This window comes from Otolemur garnettii, unplaced genomic scaffold (assembly GCF_000181295.1).
Source record: "Otolemur garnettii isolate 467f Iridium unplaced genomic scaffold, OtoGar3 scaffold00110, whole genome shotgun sequence".
NCBI classification, from domain to species: Eukaryota; Metazoa; Chordata; class Mammalia; order Primates; family Galagidae; genus Otolemur; species Otolemur garnettii.
In genome coordinates this window covers 1,400,133-1,411,755 of record NW_003852505.1, presented here as the reverse complement: position 1 = coordinate 1,411,755, position 11,623 = coordinate 1,400,133, and the positions used below count along the sequence as shown (strand labels likewise).

Genomic DNA, 11,623 nt, shown 5'->3' with positions numbered 1-11,623 from the left:
TCATACTAATTTTAGAATTAGTTTGTTGATTTCTATAAATAAAAGCCAATTGAGATTCTGATTGGGGTTGCATTAGAACTATAAATCAATTTGGGAAGAATTGACATCTTAATGATATTGAGTATTTTACCCTAGGAATTTAGTATATCCCTCCATTTATTTAGATTTTCTTAGCAATGTTTTTTTATAATTTTCTGACATCTTTAGTCAGATTTATCCCTAACTCCTAAGACAATACTGTCATGGGTTACCCAAAGCCCTGTGGGTCTTGAGGTTCTTCATAAATAGTGAATCCATTCAATAATGGACCAGATGAGTATTTTGAATAAATGCAAATTAATCAAAGATATAAAAAATTGTCCTAATATTTTTCAATTTTCTTATTCATGAGTTAATGCAATGAAATCTTTGGTTTCACATTAGGCACACGGGAAGCTTACAGAAGCTTCTTGACTGACTAGGTATCAACTACTGACTCTCAGCTTTTTGGGGGTGTGTGTGTGTGTGTGTATGTATGTACTCACAGTTGCCTTTATGGTCTCTTAGTAAATTTTTATAATTGTATAATTGCTGCTGTTAAATCTTTGAGGCTATAGTAGGCAGAAGTCTAAGATGACCTCTGAGATTTTTGTCTTATAGTGTATATTCTCTGTATTCCCTTTCTTTAGGCATGCTGAAATGTTACCCTTGTGATTAGGTTACATTATATGGCCAAGGTGAGGAGATTTTGCAGATGTAATCCAGAAAGGTATCCCATTAATAGATTTTTGAGTTAATCAAAAGAGTTGTACTCCTCAGTAGGCCTAACTTAATCTGATGACAGGCTTTAAAAGAGGGACTAGACTGCTCCCAAAGAGAAAGAAGTTTTCCTGTTGACTTTGACTAAACAACCAACCAAGTTGTCAACTGTGTATGGAAAGGGGCAGCTTCTAGAGCCTGTAAATGCCAAGGGTCTTAATTCTATAACTGAAAGAAATTGAATTTGGCCAACAACCTGAATGAGCATGGAAGAACATTCTGAACTCCACAATAGAAGCAGTCTGGACAAACACCTTGATTGCAGCCTTTAGAGACCTTGAGTAGTGCAACCAGCTAAGCTGTGCCTGGACTCCTGACCCGTAGAAACAAATAATAAATATGTGTACTTTTAGGCCACCAGGTCTGTGGCAATTTGTTACATAGTAACTAATACTAATTACTATGTATACATTAAATGCAATGGATACTCTAGCTGGCATTCCAAATATTTGCCATTGTTTTAATTTGCTAAAAGTGCCATAGCAAATTATGATGGACTGGGTGACTTAAATAACAGGAATTCATTTTTCACAATTCTAGAGGCTAGGAGTCCAAGGTCAAGGTTTCTTCCGAGGCTTCTCATCGGCTTGCAGTGTCCTCACTTGTTTTTTCTCTATTTGCATATATGTCTAAATCCTAACTTCTTCTTATAAGGACATTAGTCACATTGTATTAGAGCCCAACCTAAAGACCTCACTTTAACTTAATTACCTCTTTAAAGACCTTATCTGCAAATGAAGGTTAGGATCTCAATATTTGAATTTGGAGAGGGAAGGCAAAATTCAGCCCATAACAGCCATTGACCTTCTTTTGTATTCTTTTTGGCAGTAATATATATTTTTTTACTTTCTTCTTATTTCCTGAACTTCTGTTACTTCCACCCATTCTTCAGATTTTTACCATACTATGGTATTCCAAATGCTTTATCTTGTTCTTGACATTTTTGGCTCCAGGTTAACATGTAAAATCCTTCATAATTAGATCCCTAGCTTCTAGTGGCTCATCAATCTGATATTAATAAAACTATCATAGTACATTTGTACACACATACATATTTATTACAAGTGTACAAGGCACTTTCACATATGTTTTCTTCTTTGGAACCCAAAACAATGCGGTGGGGAATCAGAGGCCAGTATTACTATGTTTCCCTCTGGAAATTCAGGACAACATTCAGAAAAGTGAAGGGGCTACTTACTGTCACATAGCAAATAAGTTGTCTTTTGACTCCCAAGTCTAGTGCTCTACCTACTAGATTAACTATTCAAAGAATCCTAAACTAAACAGCAATGGATTCCTATTAAATAAGTAAGTATATTGTAACATCTTATTCCCAGTTCATACAGAGATTTAATAATTGCCCCCATCGTAACACCTTTGCTATGAACTCTGAAGGGTTTTCGCCTTGTATGGATAAGGGCTACTCCAGCCATACGTGGTTATCCCACTTTCCGGTTATGTCTGTTGGACAAATATATTGTAAAGCAACCCCACTTGAACGAGTTTATAGCAGAGATGATGAAACACTGACTTGGATATACATTAACTCAGTTTGTGTTTATTTTAATGCATGTGCCAGGTTTTTGATACATACTGAAACTGATTGCTTTAAATGTATCTCCTCAGTGAGATTGTAAACATCTGAAACAGGAGCTTTCCATATAAATGGGTATTTAGTGTGTAATGTAGTTATATAATAATTACTGAATAAGCATAGTAGAGAAGCTAATGATACATTCCTGTTAACAGAGGTGAATTGAGTTGAATACACTGACAGGTACAAGATAATAATAAAAATTCCATGTGTATTTGAAGTTATTTGGTTATTTGAAAAAGCCCCAAAAGTGCTGTTATTTTTAATTCTAACAAGTTTTAGAGGAAGTGATTATTCTCAAATTTACCTAAAAGCTACCACTGGAATTCCAGCATATGTAAGTTGAAATACCAAGTCAGCAATGTTGAAATCTCATATCCTATATCAGTTTACTGGTAGCCAAAGAGAGAAATTCTCAGAAACATAAAGAACTACAGTCTTCATGCTCACCCTATCACTTCCTTAAAAAAATGCAAACAGCAAAGCCAAAAAATAAATAAATAAAATACAGCAAAAAACCTGGTTGCTAAGAGCAAACTCCCTTTATTTTTCCAAGAAGGAATGTGGAATTATAAGTAGAAATGGCAAAGGAAGGGGTGTAAGGAGGTGGCCCCAGGCTGTAACCGTCAAGAAGACAAAGTATGAGCAGAAGACAGGCAAGGGGAAAAACAGGCTTGACTAGGGTTTTTGTTGGGGGCTAGGCTGACAGAACTGGGAGGAGAGAATCAAGATTCTGACTTAGAAGACCAATCCCACCAGAGTTTGGAAGCAGTTTAAATCAGTGGTTAAGTGCTTGGGCACCAGAATCACACCACTGGGTGTCCTGAGTCCTGCTCTGCCGCTCATTAATTGTGTAACCTCGGGCAATTTGCTTAAGCTTTCTGTCTCGGTTTTGTCACTTATAAAATGGAAATAATATTGTGTACCTGGTGGAGTAGCTCTGAGAGTTAAGTGAATTGGTAGTTAAGCACTTGGTTCATAGTAGACGCTCAGTAAAATGTTTCAATTGCTCTATTTGTAGTTGGTATTCGTCCTCTTTTTTAAAACTGCAATCCAGTAAGGAGGGGAAAGAGATAAGGCGCTCCTTGCAGCAGAAGAGTGAACATCTGTGGGAGAGACTAAGTCAGGCTAATTTTGAGGTGTGGGGTCCACCGAGATTTAGTGGCACGGTTTCCAGAGCGCGGCCTTTGCCCAGGCCCGCTGTGACTCCGAGGAGGCGGAGGCCACGGCTGGCAGGATGCACGAGTGGACCTCCTTGGAGTGGCTAACCCGGGGCGGCTGCACTTTTGTCCCTGGATACTTGACAGTTTTCACTTCTGCCTCCTGGGCACCAGAAGCCAAGTGGGCTCACACCCAAGCGTCCCGGTTTCTGAGGCGTGAGGGCCACTTAGCAGTCATCCCGCTTCCGGCCCTTCCCTGTCACGCATCTGCTACAGCCTGGGGCGTTCAACTCGGACCCCACACACTGTCCTAGCCCCAGCTTCCCCCGCCTCCCGCGCAGGCGCCGCCAGGGCCACCCCCGCCGCCATGTTTCCCCCGCCCACTCCCTCTCCCTCCCTACTGGGCTCCCGCCCCCCTCCCTCCCCCCACCCCACACCCCGGTGAGGTCAGGCTAAGGCTGTGCCGCTGCGGTCCCAGCAGCTCAGCTCCTATTCCGGGGAAGCCTGGAACGAGGACTTTTGAAAATAACTGGAGCGGCATTCGGGTTAGGGTCCATGTTCTCCGCCTGCACGAAGGCAGGGTGAAGTGGCCAGGGCGGGCACGGCGTGCGGAGGTGCGGGTGCTGGTGCCTCGCAGCAGGAGGGACCCCGATTTCACCGTGGGACTCTGTCTTCGGCCCTCGGAGCGCAGCAGCGGCGAAAGAGCGGCGGGACGCTGGGACGCGGCAAAGCAAGGTGAGACAGGGTCCTGAAGTCACAGGGTCTCCAACAGCTGCTTCTTTGCCTTTGGGACCTGGCGCTGCGCGGCTGTGAGCGGCAAGAAGCTGGGCTCTGTACCAGGGGCAGAGGGACGGGGAACCAGCTTCACTGTTTGCCCGGCCCATCTCTTTTTCTTTCGCGGGCCGGTGCGCGCCCTCATCCCTACACCTTCGCATCTCTATCTCCTGGTCCCTCTGACTCCGCCGGACGCCTGGGTTCTTGTAGGAACCCAGAACCCGGTTTTTCCGTGGGTCATCTCGGAAATGCTCTCTTCAAGCTCTTCTCCTTTGGGCTTCGCTGTCGCTGCCCTGCCGGTCTGGGGTCCCTTTGCCTTCCTCAGCCCCACCATCTATTGCCCTCGAACAGTTTCTGCTTTATGCTTCCCAATCATCCCTCCCTCACAGTCTTCTAACTTGAAAGGCTCCTCTGCTGGCTCTGAAGTCAGGAGCACACTCTTCTTCCTCGAAGCTTTTAACTCCGCTCTAAACGTCTTCAGCTCTGAATTTCTTAGCTTTTTTTTGTTTAATCACAGTTGACTAATGATTTTCTTGGAGGCTGGTAATATAGCCTATCGTTTACTGAAAGTGATGAGATCATTCCAGTGCTAAATGTCCTTAGTATTCCTTAGCGAGGGAACTTTAAAGTTTCTTTCTAGGTTTCAGTAACTTAGCCCAAGAACCATAGCCACTTAAAATGTATGTATAAACGTTTGTATGCAATCCTTGTTCATAGTCCTAAGTCTGATTCGTCTCCAGCTGCCGAGCAGGCCTGAGAAAGAGGGAATTACTGAGACTTGTGATGTCTGGCTCTGTTTCTGCATCTGTAAACTAAGATGTTCATCGTTTTAATGCAGTCAAGACTTTAGTGGTTTGGAATAAAGTCACTCAAGTTAGCATAGGCTGGTTACTAAACACATTGGATGGTGACTAACAGACACTGGGATTTAAAACTGCCTCAATTTGGATGACACCTGATTTTTTTTTTTTTTTGTCTAAAGAAGCCACAGTTAAGTCTTAGATTAGATCTTACATTTGTATAAACTCTCTAGAAGCCGCACTTAAAACCCTGTCTTTTTTTTTTTTTAAAAAAAAGAAAAACCCTACTCTTTGCAATACGACTTTCTTCTTATGCAGTTGTGGGGTTAGCTCCCATACTGAGAGAGGTTCATTTGCTCACTTGCATGGTGCAATTAGCGTGTGAAGAAAACTGAATGGAGAGGCTGAAAGTAGGGACAAATACCAGTAAGCAAGCCCATGCTGATGTATGAATCTGTATTTTTGGAAATCGGTTGTATCTAATGCTCAAATCTGAAAACTGAAAAAAATGAAATAATCCAGCAGTTATTTATGTCATTTTATATCTAAAAATACTACCCTCTTTAATTGCAAGTTCTTATTAATGTCCTTATGCTTAACAGGCATAGAATTGTTTGCTTAATGTGTGACCAAGTGTTGCCATTGACACAGTACGCACTAATTGGCAGCAATCTGAGAAGAAAGCAAGTTGTGAATGAAGATAATGGCTACATTTCACCATCTTGGTAGCACTTCTTATGGCAGTGAGGCAAGAGTGGTTTCTACTGCAACATCAAATGATGTATTTTTGTTTGTTTGTTTGTTTTTCAAATGATGTATTTTTAAAATAGATAAATAAGAGCCCCAATTGCCCAGGGTTTTTAATCTGCCATTTTTATAAGCACATTTTAAAATGTGTGGTGTGACTATATAGGGTTTAGTTGATGTTCTGAAGAAAGGTTTCATTATAACAGTAAAAGCTTTTTCTTGTCAATTTAGTCAGATAATGTGCAAATGATTTGTAGTTTCCAAATCATTTGATAAATTCCAAAGTTTACTTTAGTTCTACTAAAATATGGAATTTAGTAGAGAAAGGATATTTATCCTAATAGGCTCACCTTTCTAAAGCTGTAATTTTCATGGTAATGCATTCCTGAGAGACATACAAACTTGGAGCTGTTTCAAGGAAAAGAGTTTATATCATTTTGTTACTTCTTCCTTTTGTGATACTGATACTAGGTCTAACCTAAATAGTAAAACTATATTTGTCAGGAAAAAAATAAAGATGGATGTGAGTTAGCCATCACCATTTTCCTCAGAATCTCCAATATGAATCAATATGTATTTGGTGGCCCACCTGGTACACCTAGAGTAGAGCTGGGGAACCTGATACCTTAAGGCCACATGTGGCCTTCTGGGTCCTTAAATGGAGCCTTTTGACTGAATCCAAATTTTACAGAACAAATCCTTTTGTTTTTATTAATACATTTTGTTCAACATTTATATTTTTATTTTATTTTTAAAATGAATGCATTTTAAATATCAAAGAATAAAATAAGTTTCAATGAAATGATCCTCCCAGATTGACCAGCACAATTAGAACATTAATAAACCAGAAGGGCTAAATTGGTGCCCACTATGTTCATGATTTAGTGCTAACTTCCCTCACCTGACTGGAGCCACCACCACCGGAGGCTGATTGGCAAAAGTTTATGGGGGTCTCTAGTATGCCAGACTGTTATCAGCTTTTGACAATGGTGTTCTGTTTCTGTTTAAAGTGAAATTTGTGAATAGTTGTGAATAGTTGCACAGCTCGGCAGTATTTTTTAATTCTGTGTACTTCACAGCCCATCATGTCAAAGAAGACCAAGAGAATGCTGGAGGAAGAAAACAAAATTTTTAATGAGGATTGGGAAGTACAATGTTATCTTGTTTTTGCTAAAGTTAAGATGATTTACTTATGTTGTGATCCTGCAATATCAACATTAAAGAACCTCGGTGCTTGTCAGCATTATAACGCTATAAGGACCACAAATATTTTAAATTAGAGGGAGAGGCACAAAAGGTTGTATTGCAGAAATTAAAAGACAAAAAGCAAAAGCACAGATAATTCTATCAAGTAGCATCAACATCTAGAAATAATGCCACTTTAAGCAATTTATAAAGTAGCTTTTATACTTGGAAATAAAAGGGGAACCATTCAGTGATGTAGGAATTGTGAAAGAATGTATTATTGAAGTTGTGGGATGCTCAGACCCTGATAATGTTTCAAAGTACAAACAACTGCTTTTATTAAGGAGGACCATAACTGATTTGACAGCATGGATTAGCCTTTAGCTTAATAGAACAACTTCATGCTGTATTTCAAAGGGAAAATATTTATTATTCAATTGTTTTGTATGAATTAACTGGTACTACTGACCTGGCACAGGTTTTATAATTTATTAATGTCATAAAAGAAGATTTTCTTTGCTATGAAGAGTTACTTCCTTTGGGCACTCTTTTGAATGGAACACGGGGAATAGCTATCTTCAACAATTTTCAAGATAAATGTTGAACTGAATTTGATAAATTTAGTGAGTGTATGTATAGACAGTGCCCCTTCCATGGCAGGAAAACATGAAAGGTTTATTGCATAGATAAACAGAGTATTAAGAGATCCAGATGCTCTGATTTCTTTTCATTTTACTTTGCATCAGCAAAATCTCTGTGCTAAAGCTACTGTTTTAAATGACACTTTGCAACACGTTATAAGCATTACTAACTATAGCAAATGCAAAGTGGCATCGGCAGTTTCATAACATGCTAACGTTGAATGATGAGGTTTTCATTGCCATACCATTCTCAGAACAAGGTGAAGCCATTGAAGAGGCATTTCTGTGGCTCAAACAAAATTAGACAGTGGAAAGATTTAGAAAAGTTTTGCAGGCTCGGTGCCTGTGGCTCAAGTGGCTAAGGCACCAGCCACATACACCTAAGGTGGTGGGTTCGAATCCAGCCTGGGCCTGCCAAACAACAATGAGGGTTGCAACCAAAAAATAGCCAGGCATTGTGGCGGGTACCTGTGGTCCCAGCTACTTGGGAGGCTGAGGCAGGAGACTCGCTTGAGCCCAGGAGTTGGAGGTTGCTGTGAGCTGTGATGCCACAGCACTCTACCCAGGGGGATGGCTTGAGGCTCTGGCTTAAAAAAAAAAAAAAGTTTTGCAGGGGTATTGGCCTGGGAAAAAAAGTTTGTGAGGAAAACAGACCTCCCCCCAGCAGTTGCAGGAACACCAAAAATAAATAACTGGGATTTGATAAGGCCAAAAGGCTTTTTCACAGCTGAGGGTACTACAAACAAAGCAAACAGACAGCCTTTGGAATGGGAGAAGATTTTTGCATGTTATGAATCTGACAAAAGCCTGATAACTAGAATCTATAGAGAACTCAAATTAAACAGTAAGAAAACAACCCCCTCTATAAGTGGGCAAGAGACTTGAACAGAAAACTTCTCTGAGGATGACAGATGAATGTCCAAAAAACATATGAAAAATGCTTATCGTCTTTTATCACCAGAGAAATGCAAATCAAAATCACTCTAAGATATCACCTAATCCCAGCAAGATTAGCCCACATCATAAAGTCTGAAAACACCAGATGCTGGTGTGAATGTGGGGAGAAGGGAATACTTCTACACTGCTGGTGGGATTGGAAGCTAATGCAACCTTTTTTGAGAGAAGTATGGAGAATACTCAAAGACCTTCCATTTGATCCCGCAATTCCACTACTAGGTATCTACCCAGAAGAACAAAAATCATTTTATCACAAAAACATTTGCATCAGAATATTTATTGGAGTTCAATTCATAATTGCCAAGTCATGGAAATTGCCTAAGTGCCCGTCAACACATGAATGGATCAGCAAACAGTGGTATATGTACACCATGGAATACTATTCCTCCATTAAAAAAGATGGAGACTATACATCTTTTACATTTACCTGAATGGAGTTGAAGTACATTCTTTTTAGTAAAGTATTGCAAGAATAGAAAAATAAATATCTAATATACTCCATACTAACATGAAACCAATATATAAGCAATTACATGCTCATATGAACAATAAAACACAAATATAGTCTGGTACAGGAGTAAAGGGAAGGGGAGGGGGAGGGGGAGGGGGAGAGGACAATTGGCAGGAGGGAGGGCATGAGATTGGGTCTCACCTAATGTACACATTATAAGGGTTTAATACACACCCCCTGGGTGAGGGGCTGTTTTACAACTGGAACTTTACCTTGGAAGTGAGAACAATGTATCCTAAATATTTGTATCCTCATATTAATTTGAAATAAAAAATAAAATAAAAATAAAAATGTTTTGCAGAGGACAAATATGTCTCTCTACTTAGCTGTTTACACTGATCCCTGAGAATGAATGTGTAATTCAGTTCCTCTACTCTATTTAGGTAAGGGGATAGGGGAATGGGAAGTCTGATGTGAATATGTTAAAAAGAAGTTCACTTTTCCACTGTCACATTGTCCCTTGTGCTACAAGGTAAGTTGTCACCAACTTTATTAACAACCAGATCATTGTTCAAGTTATGTATTTATTTATGTACTTATTTATTTAGATAGAGTCTTACTTTGTTGCCCCAGGCTAGTGTATCTTGGCATCATAGCTCACAGCTATCTCAAACTTCTTGGTTCAAGTGATCCTCTTGCCTCAGCCCTCCCAAGTAGTTGGGACTACAGGTTCTGCCATAGCACCCAGCTAGTTTTTCTATTTTTAGTAGAGACTAGGTTTTGCTCTTGCTTAGGCTGGTCTCAAACTCCTGAGCTCAAGCAATCCACATGCCTCAGCCTCCCAGAGTGCTGAGATTGTAGGTGTGAGCCAATGTGCTTGGATAAGAATTTATTTTTCAGCCCGGTGCAGTGGCTTACGCTTACAATCAATCTAGCACTGTGGGAGGCAGAGGAGGGCGGATTGCTTGAGCTCAGGAGTTTGAGATCAGCCTGAGCTAGAGTGAGACCCCATCTCTAAAAATAGCCAGGTGTTGTGGCAAGTGCCTATAGTCCCAGCTCCTAGGGAGGCTGAGGCAAGAGGATCATTTGAGCCCAAGAGTTTGAGGTTGCTGTGAGCTGTGACATCATGGTGCTGAGGGCAACTGAGTGAGGCTGTCTCAAAATAAAAAAAAAAGAACTTAATTTTCTTTTCTTTTTTTAATTAAATGATAGCTGTATACATTAATGCAAACATGGGGTACAGTGTAATGTTTTCATATACAATTTGAAATATTTTCATCAAACTGGTTAACATAGACTTTGTGTCATTTACTTAGTTATTGTGTTAAAACATTTATACTCTAGTTCTAGAAAAGTTCACTTGTACCCTTGTTATACAGACCATATAAGTGATCTTTCAACTTAATTTTCAACAAATGCTTTTTATTTTCTCATTGAAATATGTTAATGCTTTGGAATGTTGAAAGTTTCATTTGTGTATAAAGGAATAACTTAGGTTTTAGAAATGACCTTTCGGATTTTAGGAGGGATTTGCCATTTTCCTTTAGATCATGCCTCTCCAGCACTTTCAAAACGCCTTATCTTTATTCCTTCAGAGATTAGTGTTACCCTGCTTTTTGAGGCTTAAATGAATTTTATTGCCCTTATGCAATCCATCTTTGAAGTATAGTTGGTTCCAAATAGGAACACAGATGATTATTGACATTCCATAGGATAAATCCTAATATTTTGGAAGAATAACCTACAAAATAACCTTCAGTGGCTCCTGCAGGGTCAAGTTCCCACTCCCTAACTGAGTACACAAGCATCCTTCATGATTTGACCCCAGCCTGCTTTCCCACATGTCCTTATTATTCTCTTACACAGATCTCTGTTGGTTTAAACTGATGTTCCCCAGTCTGGAACTATTGTGCTTAACATTTTTCTTGGTATAGAGTAGGTGCATAATATGTGCTTGTTGAATGGATACCCTGCCTTTCCTTTCTGTCAGTTCAAATCCCAGCACTAGTCAAGGAACAGGTAAAATCTCAGGTCCTATTATATCATCTCCTTCTGAGTCTGGCCTCCTCCTCTGAAGGTGAATATCAGTCACAGACTTGTCCTGTTGTATCATTATATTTGATGCCTGCCCATCTCGACACTGGCCTCTGGCTCCATGAAGGCGACCTAGACCTTGTCTGGCTTGCTCATCGTTGTATTCTGAGCACCTGGCATGTGATATGCACTCTATAAATAGTTATTGGATAATGAATAAATGCTGCCTTGTGATGTTTCTCCTATTTTTTTGATGCTTAGATCATTTGATAGTGATCACATTTTCCATATGTTTTCATAGTGTTCTGAAGGGGTTTTTGAGAGAGGTCATAGAAAATACTTGTTAAGAGAACAAGCTCTAAGGGGGGAATGGGTGGAGGGAGGGAGTTTGGAGGGATTACTTCTGAGGTTTACCTTATAGGGGTACAGGTGAATCTTTCTAAGAGTAGAATGTGAATGTTTTAAAGCAATAACTGAGAAAA

At 39.9% G+C, this 11,623-nt stretch overlaps 1 protein-coding gene across 1 annotated transcript in view; it reads left to right on the top strand.

Moving 5' to 3' along the window:
* The first annotated feature begins 3,937 nt into the window (after positions 1–3,937).
* Positions 3,938–11,623, top strand: part of KLHL13 (kelch like family member 13) — a 213,772-nt gene continuing 206,086 nt past the window's right edge. The window contains exon 1 of the mRNA XM_012809666.1: positions 3,938–4,287. The gene's annotated coding sequence lies outside the window, so the exon portion shown is untranslated. The remainder of the gene's footprint in view (positions 4,288–11,623) is intronic.